Here is a 10,917-nt window from a genome sequence, read left to right as displayed (position 1 = left end):
GAGCTGGAAATGCAACTCTTGGGGTCTTTGGAGGCTACCAGCTGGAGGCGGCGGCGGCTGGGGAGGTCCAGCGATGTGACCGGGCGCCACCACTCGTCTCTTCCTCTCTCCTGCCGCCTCCTGTCTCCGAAATAACTTTTTTACTCTAAAACAAGGGGGAAAAGTAGCCGGCCCCTCACACCCTCCCTTCCTCTCAACCGTCTGGTCTGTGAGGGAGCCGGGGTGGTCGCTCCGCGCCCTGGGCCGCCCCCATGCATCCCTTTTACCCCGGGGCTGCCACCATGATAGGCGACATCGCGGCCGCGGTGTCCTTCATCTCCAAGTTCCTCCGCACCAAGGGGCTCTCGAGCCAGCGACAGCTGCAGACCTTCAGCCAGAGCCTGCGAGCGCTGCTGGCAGAACCTCATGAACATCAGTGGTTCCCTGAAAAACCGTGCAAGGGATCAGGTTACCGCTGTATTGGATCCTCTGACTGGACAGGCAGCACCGCGGATTGGACTGAGCAGTCAGGAGCCCTTCAGGCTTCTCCCAAGTGAACTCACACTCTGGGTTGACCCCTACCAAGTGTCCTACAGAATTGGAGAGGATGGCTCCATCTGTGTGCTGTATGAAGCCTCACCAGCAGGAGATAGCACTCAAAACCGCACCAACGTGCAAATGGTAGACAGCAGAATCAGCTGTAAGGAGGAACTTCTCTTGGGCAGAACAAGCCCTTCCAAAAACTACAATATGATGACTGTATCCGGTTAAGAGATAGTCTATGGATGGATCATCTTATAATGGATGGATGGATAAGTTTGATTTTTGCTTTGGGGGGGCTCCTCTTGGGGATGGATTATGGAATTTAAACCATGTCACAGCTGTGAAGATCTGGCACAAGATAGAGTGGTAAAAAAATTTTTTTGAGTGACAGTGCCATAGTTTGGACAGTACCTTTCAATGATTTAATAGCCTGTGAGTCCAAGTAAATGATCACTTTAATTGCTAGGGAGTGAAGTCCTAGGGTGGTTTCAGTTTCTCCCAGACATACCTAAATTTTATTATCAATCCCTTTAAGGAAAATCTGTATTTCAAAAAACCTTTCTCTGTAGTAGATCTTGCAGAGGAATTTGCACTATTACACTTGAAAATTGTTGTTGATAACCTTTTTGGCAGCTCAGTAGGAAAGCTTGTTTTAAACATGGTAGTACTGGAAATTTTACAAGACTTTTACCTAGCACTTAAATATGTATAAATGTGCATAAAGACAAACTAGTAAGCATGACCTGGGGAAATGGTTAGACCTTGTATTGTGTTTTTGGCTTTGGAAGTAGCAAGTGACCAGAATCTGCCATGGCAACAGGCTTTTAAAAAAGACCCTTAAAAAAGACACTGTCTCAACTGTGGTGATAACACCAGCCAGCTCTCTGTACATTTGCTAGCTTGTAGTTTTCTAAGACTGAGTAAACTTCTTATTTTTAGAAAGTGGAGGTCTGGTTTGTAACTTTCCTTGTACTTAATTGGGTAAAAGTCTTTTCCACAAACTACCATCTATTTTGTGAACTTTGTTAGTCATCTTTTGTTTGGTAAATTATGAACTGGTGTAAATTTGTACAGTTCATGTATATTGATTGTGGCAAAGTTGTACAGATTTCTATATTTTGGATGAGAAATTTTTCTTCTCTCTATAATAAATTGTTTCTTATCTTGGCATTTAGAAAAAAAAAGAACACAAACATGACTAACAAGATTAAACATAAAATATGTTAATTATGCCAGAACTAAATCTACAGAAGATTCTCTTTAGATCAAAGGTCACAAATAGACTAAAAACAAAAGAATTAAAGAAATATTACATTCAAAATTGCAAAGATTTATAAGATATAATTTTATAGCCACTAGGAGCAGTCATTGTGAATCACTGCTATTCATTATATGGCAGAAAAAATTTACATAAAATCCAGTATAAGCATTCATAAAAAGCTTTGATAAAAATGAATTAATTAATATTTAAATTATATTAAAGAAGTCTTCTATGATATTAATACATTACAATATTTTAACCTAGACATATTCAGAAATATGTGCAGGTTTCCTAGAGAGCCCCCCAAGACAAATAAGCATCTGTCATATTATGCAAATCCTCACAGTGATTAGGGAATACTTTGTTAATTTGAATGTAGAGAGTCACTGGAGAACAAGATGGAGCTTGGGAAGGATAGTAAACATAGGACAGGGGATGCTCTTTAGTGAATGCAAGAGAAAGAAACCTAGGTGTGGAAAAATAATTTCTTCTGGCTTTTAGTTTCTCAACATTTTAAAATGTGACTTCCTTTTTGAAATTTGGACAATTTATCTGTATTCTTTGCTTCATTGATTTCTATCCACATGGATATAGGGCTTCTGTCTCTTTTCTCTTCAAATTCCAAGATTATTGCTTTGGGGACAGAAAAATGACTTAAAGACAGCAAGACATGTTTGATGGAAAATGAAATATACCTCATTTTGTTATTTTCTTATAACTACTGATGTTTCTTCATGATATACTCAATAGGAAGTAAGAAAGAGAAGATACCATAAAAATTTTACACGATTATTTTTCCAAATGTTTCTTTTTGGACAGAAACACTAAAATACTTCAGAATCACTTTTCAATCTCCAGATTGTCAGCACTACTTTGCAAAGATAGGTTATACAATAAAAGAAAGATATTTCACATTTTCTTTTGTGCATAAACAAATGCCCATTCTTCATCCTAAAAATAAGAATATGATACATTTTCATGCAGAATAGAAGCTGCCAAGAAATATTCTACAAAGAAAGAAAATGAAATATTGGTGGTGATTTGAGAATTCTGAGAGAAATTTAGGCTCACCCACAAAGACCAGGTTTCTACATGTCTCTAACATCACATCTCCATATAAAGTCTGCTGAGCAGGGTCCAGGCATTTCCATTCCTCTTCAGAGAAATCAATGGCCACATCCATGAATGTCAATGGTTCCTGAAATAAAAATGAGTAAACACATATCACATCAACCATATGATCACTGACACAGTTTTTAATTTAACACAACTTGCAATGAGAGTTAGAAGTTTTGGCTCTCACATAGGGGAGTGACCTCAATCATTCAATTAGATACTTTGTGGTGCTGGGAATTGAAGCCAGGACTTTGTGCATGCAAGGCAAGCACAATACCAACTTAGCTATATTCCCATCCCCAATAATTAGTTATAAGCAGTAAAAACTGGTAAAGAAATAAACCCAGAAAGCAGCACATGTTAAGCAAAACACTGAAGCAAAAAACTGGAAAAAAATCACAACATAATCCTAATGGATAAATAACAGTTGCAGTAAGTTATTGATTATTCAAAAGAAGCACATACAAACAGTGATACTTGAGATATACATAGCAAAATGATAAGTAATAAGAAGACACATAGGACAGTGGTCACCTCTGTGTGCACAAGATATATGAGATCAATGAGACACATTGAAAGTTCTAACTTCCCACATATTTATTTGAATGGCAATCTCCAAAGTTTTCTACATTCTCATTTTTTAGTCATACCATAAATAAGTATTTTATTTAAAAATATACTTCTTCAGACCACTACATTACAACTCATTTTTTAAACAATAAAATAAAAAATTTAATTATTAAACTACTACAAACACTTAGGAATTTGGAAAATTTGAATTATATGGCACAAAGTTTTAACAAAAGAAACAATAGAAAAGCAAATTAAGTGAATTGCCACATTTCACAAGGAAATTGACACATCACATTAAATCTTCCCAGATTTGGGGAACCATTCTCACTGAGAATTCCCACATGGTTCATTTCGAAGTAGGGTGTGAGGGAATACTAAGCAGGTAAGGAAAAAATTCTGAAAGGTTCTGGCACCCTAAATGCCTCCCTGAATTTGTAGAAGTACTGCCTCTTCCAGGTCTCAATTTTCACTAATGAATGAACACACACCTAGAGTTAGTTCAAGATTATGATCTGTGATGTCTTTTATCTGCAACAGCATTTTTTTTTTTTAAAAATGAGGGCTTAACCCAGGGGTACTCTACCACTAAGACACATTTCCAGAACTTTTCATTTTTTTTTTTTTGAGACAGGGACTCACAATGTTGCTTAGGGCCTTTCTAAATTACTGAGACTGGTCTTGAATTTCCTGCCTCATTCTCCTGCATCACTGGGATTACAGGTGTGTGCCACCACATATACTCTGTAAACACTTTTGATACCAAATTTGCAAATTTGCACAACAACCAATGTTCCAACAAATAGTTGTCCTATAATTCAATTATGAAACCTCTTAGTACAGATGCCACAACTTTGGGGTTCACACTATAAAATTTTACTAACTTGAAGTGCCAGTTGCAAGCCCCAGAATAACACCTGTATTTATGATCAGTTTCCTGTAAATTGGGTGTCTCTACAATTATACTCCTAAGTTACATAAACTGATAGAACAACTCATGGAATAAAAGATCACACTTATGTATACCAGGTCCTTATAAAATACATAAATCAAGAATCATCACATAGTTTAGATAGATATGACACATGTAATATTTTACATGCAGGTATGTTTAAAGATATGTAGAATTTTAAAAAATACAATATACAAAAGAAATAAAAGACTTGATCATGCACACCATTTGTGTACATTATAAAACTCATCATTACCAAAATGTGAAATTTCCCCTACACCTAAAATATTACCCCATTAAAATGTTAGCATATTTTACTTTTAATGGAAGAAGGGACAGAACAAAAAATTCTGATATTAATCTGGAATGTTATATATTATACATGAAATTCGCCCCAATTTTATAAATTTTTTAAAAGTTATTTTGCAATAATAAAAACCAAGAAATCATAATAAAATAAACCCATAGGTGAATATATATGTATGTAGAAATTTATGTATTTTCAATAGGAATTAAAGACTGACATAAATCTAAACACTTCAAGAACAACATCACATTTAAATAGATGACATGGCCAAACCTAAGGGAAGACTGACTTGGGGGCAGAATTCACTGCAAGGCACTGGGGTCAATTCCAGCCCAACAATAAAAGGTGAGAGTGATGTTGGGAATATAGAAGAATAGGAGATCCTGATTCTTTCTCCTTTCATGGACACATATTATGTTTCATGTCCGTCTTAGGCAATTAAAAAAATGAGTTGAGAGATTTATATAAACTGCCCAACTAGGAAAATACCTGCCACTTGATGATTTTAAAAAGCTAGGGTAGACCTGGGCCTTAGTCCAGCCTTAGGCAATGTGCTATGTAATTGGAACAGAATCACAACAGCTAGTGTCACTCTGAGAAGATAAAGATTGGGATCATATTATAACACCTTAACTTTAAATGGTTTTCTGTGCTTTAGATCTTAATTTAGCTTCTGCTAAAGAAGGATCTACACATTCATGTGCTATGAACACAGAAAAAGTGAGTCATCTCTGTTCATGCAAGGGCATCCATGGGCTTTAATCCCTGGGATCAGGAGAGAGAAGTTAAATCTCTTGTTTTATACCCTTATGGGTGTTCAGCACACAAAAAGCTCCAATCTCTGGTTTGCCCCTCTAAAAATTCCAGGACTGCCAATTTTTCCCAGAAGAAAAATATTTCTTCACTGAGTATCTCATCTCTAAACATCTTCCATTCAATGGAGGAAATTAATTGCCTCACATATAACAAAACACTTTGCAAAAATAAAAAATAAAAAGTAGGAGGCTTACTCAGGAGGACCCCAAATAGAGAGCCATGCCAAACCCTGAAACTTTAGGAGTAAATATTACTGATCACACGCAAATCTCCCCTAGATCACAAACTAGTGGTTTCCATTGGTTTGCAAGCATCTATATGGACTACCAAAATCCCAAGCAACAGTTCAGTGAAAGGGATAAAAAGCACACGTGTCTGTTAATTCCCAGAAAAGGTTCGCAACACACTCTCTCTATGGCTTCATTGCAGACTGGACTCTACAATCTTCTATCATGGATTTAATGTACAAGTCAAACAGCGGACACTTGTATACTGAGCACACCCATTAGAATAGCTCTTTTCACTGGGCACAGTGGCACATATCTGTAATCCTAGCAGGTTTCGAGGCTGAGGCAGGAGAATCATAAATTCAAATCCAGCCTCAGAAAAGGTGAGGCATTAAGCAAGTCAGTGAGACCCTGTGGGGGATGTGGCTGGTCAATCCCCAGTAGCCCCAAAAAGGAGAGAATAAGGCTGGGTATATAGCTCAGTTGGAGAGAGAGAGAGAGAGAGAGAGAGAGAGAGAGAGAGAGAGAGAGAGAGAAGCTTTTGTCAATAAGCTAATAATAACAAATAGTCAGGAAACTATGGATATGGAAAAATATGAAAATGTAAATTTAGGAAAGTCATTTTTGAAAATAGTGTAGCCTCTTTGAACAATTTAAAACAGAGCTAACATATAACATGATTAATTTAATTTGGGGAGTTAAAATGAGTAAATCAAAGGAATAACTCCATGCCCATTTTTATGTAGCAGTATTGTCAGTAGTCGAGAAAAGAAAAAAAGTGAAGTATCTTTTAAAAAAGGATGTACCAGGAGATTTTTTTTTCAACTGTAGGGCATCCAACTACTCCCCTGATAATCTCTACACCATATTTCAGACTGCTTTCTCTTGACAGGACAGAACACAGAGACTCAAATGTGCTAGACACTCCAAAACTGTACAGGCCTGACAGCTATGGATACCCCAGAAACCCCTGGGCCAGAAGAAGGTATGAGAGTGACACAAGGCCATATCATCCTGTCAAGTCTACATCGGGGTATTCCCACTCAAAGTCATTCCAGTAAGGTATCTGTGTCTGTGGAAGACAAAGAGAGGACAGGAATGAGCATTTTATTACAAAGTTCCAAGTGATTTTTCTCTTTTTTACTCTCATATAACATACACACAGGAGGAAAAGAAAATATGACATAAACAGTGCCATCTAGTGTTGGAGAAAAAATAGTTACAAACTACTGTGTCTATTTGAAATATGAGAAACAGATTATTATGTTGTGGAGTAATAAAATTGACAGTGGGGATGTGAGCAAGAAAATTAAAATATAGGAATATATTCTGAGACCTAAAAAATAAAACAAAACAAAAAAACTAAAGAAAAGGTCCACCATACTGAATTTGAAGTCCTGCTTCTCAGACATCTAGAAAGCTCAGGAGAGAAAACCAACTCATTCACCTGTATAGCAGCAATACTTTTATGTAGAGAGAAACAATCGTAGCTGCACTTGGTGTCCTCTCCTGATGATCATACCAATCATCACTGCACAATCTGAGGAGATGCCAGGCTGCCAGCACAAAGCTATCCACATGGCTATGACTGAAGAGACCATGACTGGATAGGACATTATGTCCAAGATTTCAGCTGCTGATATATTTCCTACTTGATTGGCTAGAGGAGAGTTAAGGACAGACTGCTCCATAGGAGAATTCATTTTTGCAGACACAGAATGCTAGGCTCGGCAGTTCCCATCTACAAAACCAGTTCCACCTACAGCAGTTGCTTTTTAAAACTTCTTCCAAATGGTTTCCCTTTCCAGACTACAAATGCAGTCTCAAAACTCTGCAGAGTCACTATGGCCTGACTTTCATGGTGCCCTGCATTGTCCCTACAGACTTCCAATGATCTGTGTGGCAGCGGAACCTGGGTTTCCTGAGCATTGAGGAGGAAGCCTAGAAATGGATCCCAAAGAATGGCATGGTCCAGAGATAAAAACTCAGTCAGATAGTGGAAGCCACATCTTTTGTGCTTGTCATATGTTGGACTGAACAGTTCTCACCCAGGAGCACCTGATTGGAAAGGCCCTGCCCTCTGAACCTGAATCCACTGAGCCTATTGTCCAAGTATTGCCACCTACATTTCTAATTTGTTTTTGCTCTGTCCTTGAATAAAACAGTTTGTGTTTCTTTTTGGCAAGATTTTTTTTATTCCTTTTGACTATCCAAATGCAAATCTTTTATATTAGGTGAACAAAAATTATTAAATTTTGCAAAAAAAAAACCATAAAATGGATGAAAAAGAACAAAGTCAAGTTGCAAAAAATTGAAAATTCTATGCCTCTGTGATAAGAAAGTAAAATTATCTAATCACTGTACAAAGCACCTTGGTGGTTTCTCAGTAAAATAAAGAATTATTAGATAAACCATCACTTGCCTGTACAAAAATATCAAAAATAACTGAAAATGTGTTCAAACTGTAATCCATACAGGAATATTCATAGCTGAACTATTCATAAGAGCCAAAATATAAAAATGAATAAATGGATAAAAGACATCCTATATGTTCCCACAGTACAATATTATGCAGCAATATTATCTTTGCATTACGATAATGTAATAGGAGAGATAAAATAAGACAGAGACAAGAGCAACAGCAGCCTGATACTAGACAAGGTGGAACCACACAGGGTCCCCTAAGCACCTCAGCTTTGCTAACTTCTGCAAGCCCATAATGACTAAGGCTCCAGCTGTCACTTGTGTTCTCCCAACCTGCAAAAGGAAGTAGAGACAGCAATAGGGGACTGTGGCATCCCTTCTATCTCCGTCCTAGAAATTCCACAGCCCTTAACTCAAAGCTTAGTTTTGTGGCCACATCAGAACCATGACCTTAGATGGGAGTGTGGCTACTCCCAGTGCAGTGCTGATCTCCTTACGGGACGGCAGAAGGGAGTGAGCCTTGAGATGACAAGTGCTGTCCCAGCCACCAACCCATAAGGACTGAGACCATCTATTGATGAACTCCTGGTCTGCAGGCCAGGACTTCCTGCTCAGGGAATCATGCTATCCTACCTTAGGTATATGCATTCCTGTCCAACTTGTTTCCAAAGCAGTGGCCACAAAAAGTACCCTGAGCCATTGGTTTTTGACTTGTTATTTAAAAATTTATCTTGGAAATGTTATGGTTTAGATATGAGGTGTCCCCCAAAAGCTCATGTGTGAAGAAATGCAAGAAGTTTTATAGATGAAATAATTAGATTATAAGTTTTTACCTAATCAATGAACTAATCCACTGATGGATTAACTGGGTGGTAATTGTAGGCAGGCTGCAGGAGGTAGGTCACTGGGTATGTGTCTTTGGGGTTTATATTTGTCCCTGGTGAGCTGAACTCTCTCTTCTTCCTGTTTCTATGTCCTGTGATGCTTTCCTCACTATGCCTCACTATGATATTCTGCCTCACCTCAGGCTCAGAGCTATGGAGTGTGGTAACCATGGACGAACCCTCCTAATAAACTGTTTCTCCTTTAATTGCACCGTGACCCACTTTTGGTTACAGTGAGGCAAAGGATGACTGAAACGGGTACTAGCACAGACACTCATCTGGGCAAAGATCATTCTCAGCTGGCCAGTCCCACCCGCAGGGCATCCAGTCCCTATTCTGATCCCTGGTAGAAGCCCTTTCTTACTTAGAAGCTCACCACTCAGTCCCCATCCAGCCCCAGCTCCATGTGCAACCCACACACATAGGACTTGGTCCCCATTTTCTATGGGTCCAGGTCATCAGATGAGGGATCAGAGGGGAGATATTCCCAGGATTTGAGGGTATTTGCAGTCACCAAGGAAATCCCGGGGTGGGACTTTAAAGGTTGGGTCAAATTTGGAGATGGAGCTGAACCCTGTGAGACTTCCCTAGCTCTGGGGGTTCTTTTGTGCTAGGTCTCAACACCTGGAAACAACAGGTCCCAAAGAGAGAGGGTCCTTGGAGCCAGGCCTGAGGCTGCCCCACAGATGATCTTGATATGCTCATGGTCAGCTCTCTACCACCACACCTGAATCTTCCAAATGCAAAGTGTTTCTCAGGGATGGAGGATAAGGAGGCAGGAACTGGAGGAAAAGGAAGAGCCATTGATAGATGCCCTGGGCACAGACTCAGGAGGGGTAGCTTGAGGGGTCCCCAAGGATGAAATCATTGGTGTTGATGTTCCAGAGAACTCGACATAACCCTGGAGCCAGTGAATGGGAGGTGAGATGTTCAGAGATGGAAGAACAACCTAGCTCCTCCTACTCCTGTTTCTCCTGGTCCTAGCCTTCATCCAGAAGGAAAACCAGGTCCCGATGTAGGACGCAATGATCTTGGATAAGGTAGGGTCAGGGGAGGAGCTCATCCTTTACCAGGGCTCAGCCTCAGGGGTCACAGATCAGTAGAGGCCCACCATGATTGAATCCTTTTTTGACACAGGATTACTTGATGTGGGAGGCACAGGGCTCCATGACCTTTGCCTAACAGCCATGGCTATTCTGTAGCATGTGATGTGGGATCCAATCCCTCTAATCCAATTCTCTCCAAAGAGGGTCAGAGGAGGAGAGGGGGAGAGAGGGAGAGAGGAGAGAGAGAGAGAGACCACAAAAGCAAACTAGGTAACACTGATGCAAAGCATCACAACAATGTAGTAAGTAGGTGACATTTTTGAATACTTGAAGAAGATCATAGACTTACGAAATTAGTCTTAACATTAACTGAGGAAAGTACTAAGACTCAACCCTGACAAAGTACGTATGTTGGCTTTTTGAAGGTACTTAGAACTGAAATGAAGAAAATCAAATGTTGATGAAAAATCTGGGTAATGGATTTTACAATTTAAATGATTATATTTAAAGAAAATACCTAAAAATTTAATTACATGGACAAGCCATTTGAAGACATGAAGAATCTTAAACAACTTCTGGAATAGGTGAAAAATCTCAGGAACACAGTTGAGTTGAAGCTGGCTGAGCTTCCGTGGGATGGAAAGTTTTGTCATTAGAGGAGGTGGTGAAGGGCCACACATGAGGCTATAGAGGAGGTGGGGATGAAAAAGGGAGCCATGGAATGAGATAATAGAAAGTGACAGAGAAGGAGACAGGAGGTGGTGAGGGCAACAGAAGAGATGAGAGGAGGTG

The 10,917-nt window shown here is 39.3% G+C and overlaps 1 pseudogene; it reads left to right on the top strand.

Annotated features, from left to right (window-relative positions):
* The first annotated feature begins 248 nt into the window (after positions 1-248).
* Positions 249-787, top strand: LOC101962934 (protein BTG1 pseudogene; annotated as a pseudogene).
* Positions 788-10,917: the final 10,130 nt, after the last annotated feature.

Source organism: Ictidomys tridecemlineatus, chromosome 2 (genome assembly GCF_052094955.1).
Source record: "Ictidomys tridecemlineatus isolate mIctTri1 chromosome 2, mIctTri1.hap1, whole genome shotgun sequence".
Taxonomy (NCBI): domain Eukaryota; kingdom Metazoa; phylum Chordata; class Mammalia; order Rodentia; family Sciuridae; genus Ictidomys; species Ictidomys tridecemlineatus.
The sequence above is the reverse complement of the archived record's forward strand: the minus strand, read 5'-3'. Positions and strand labels throughout refer to the sequence as shown.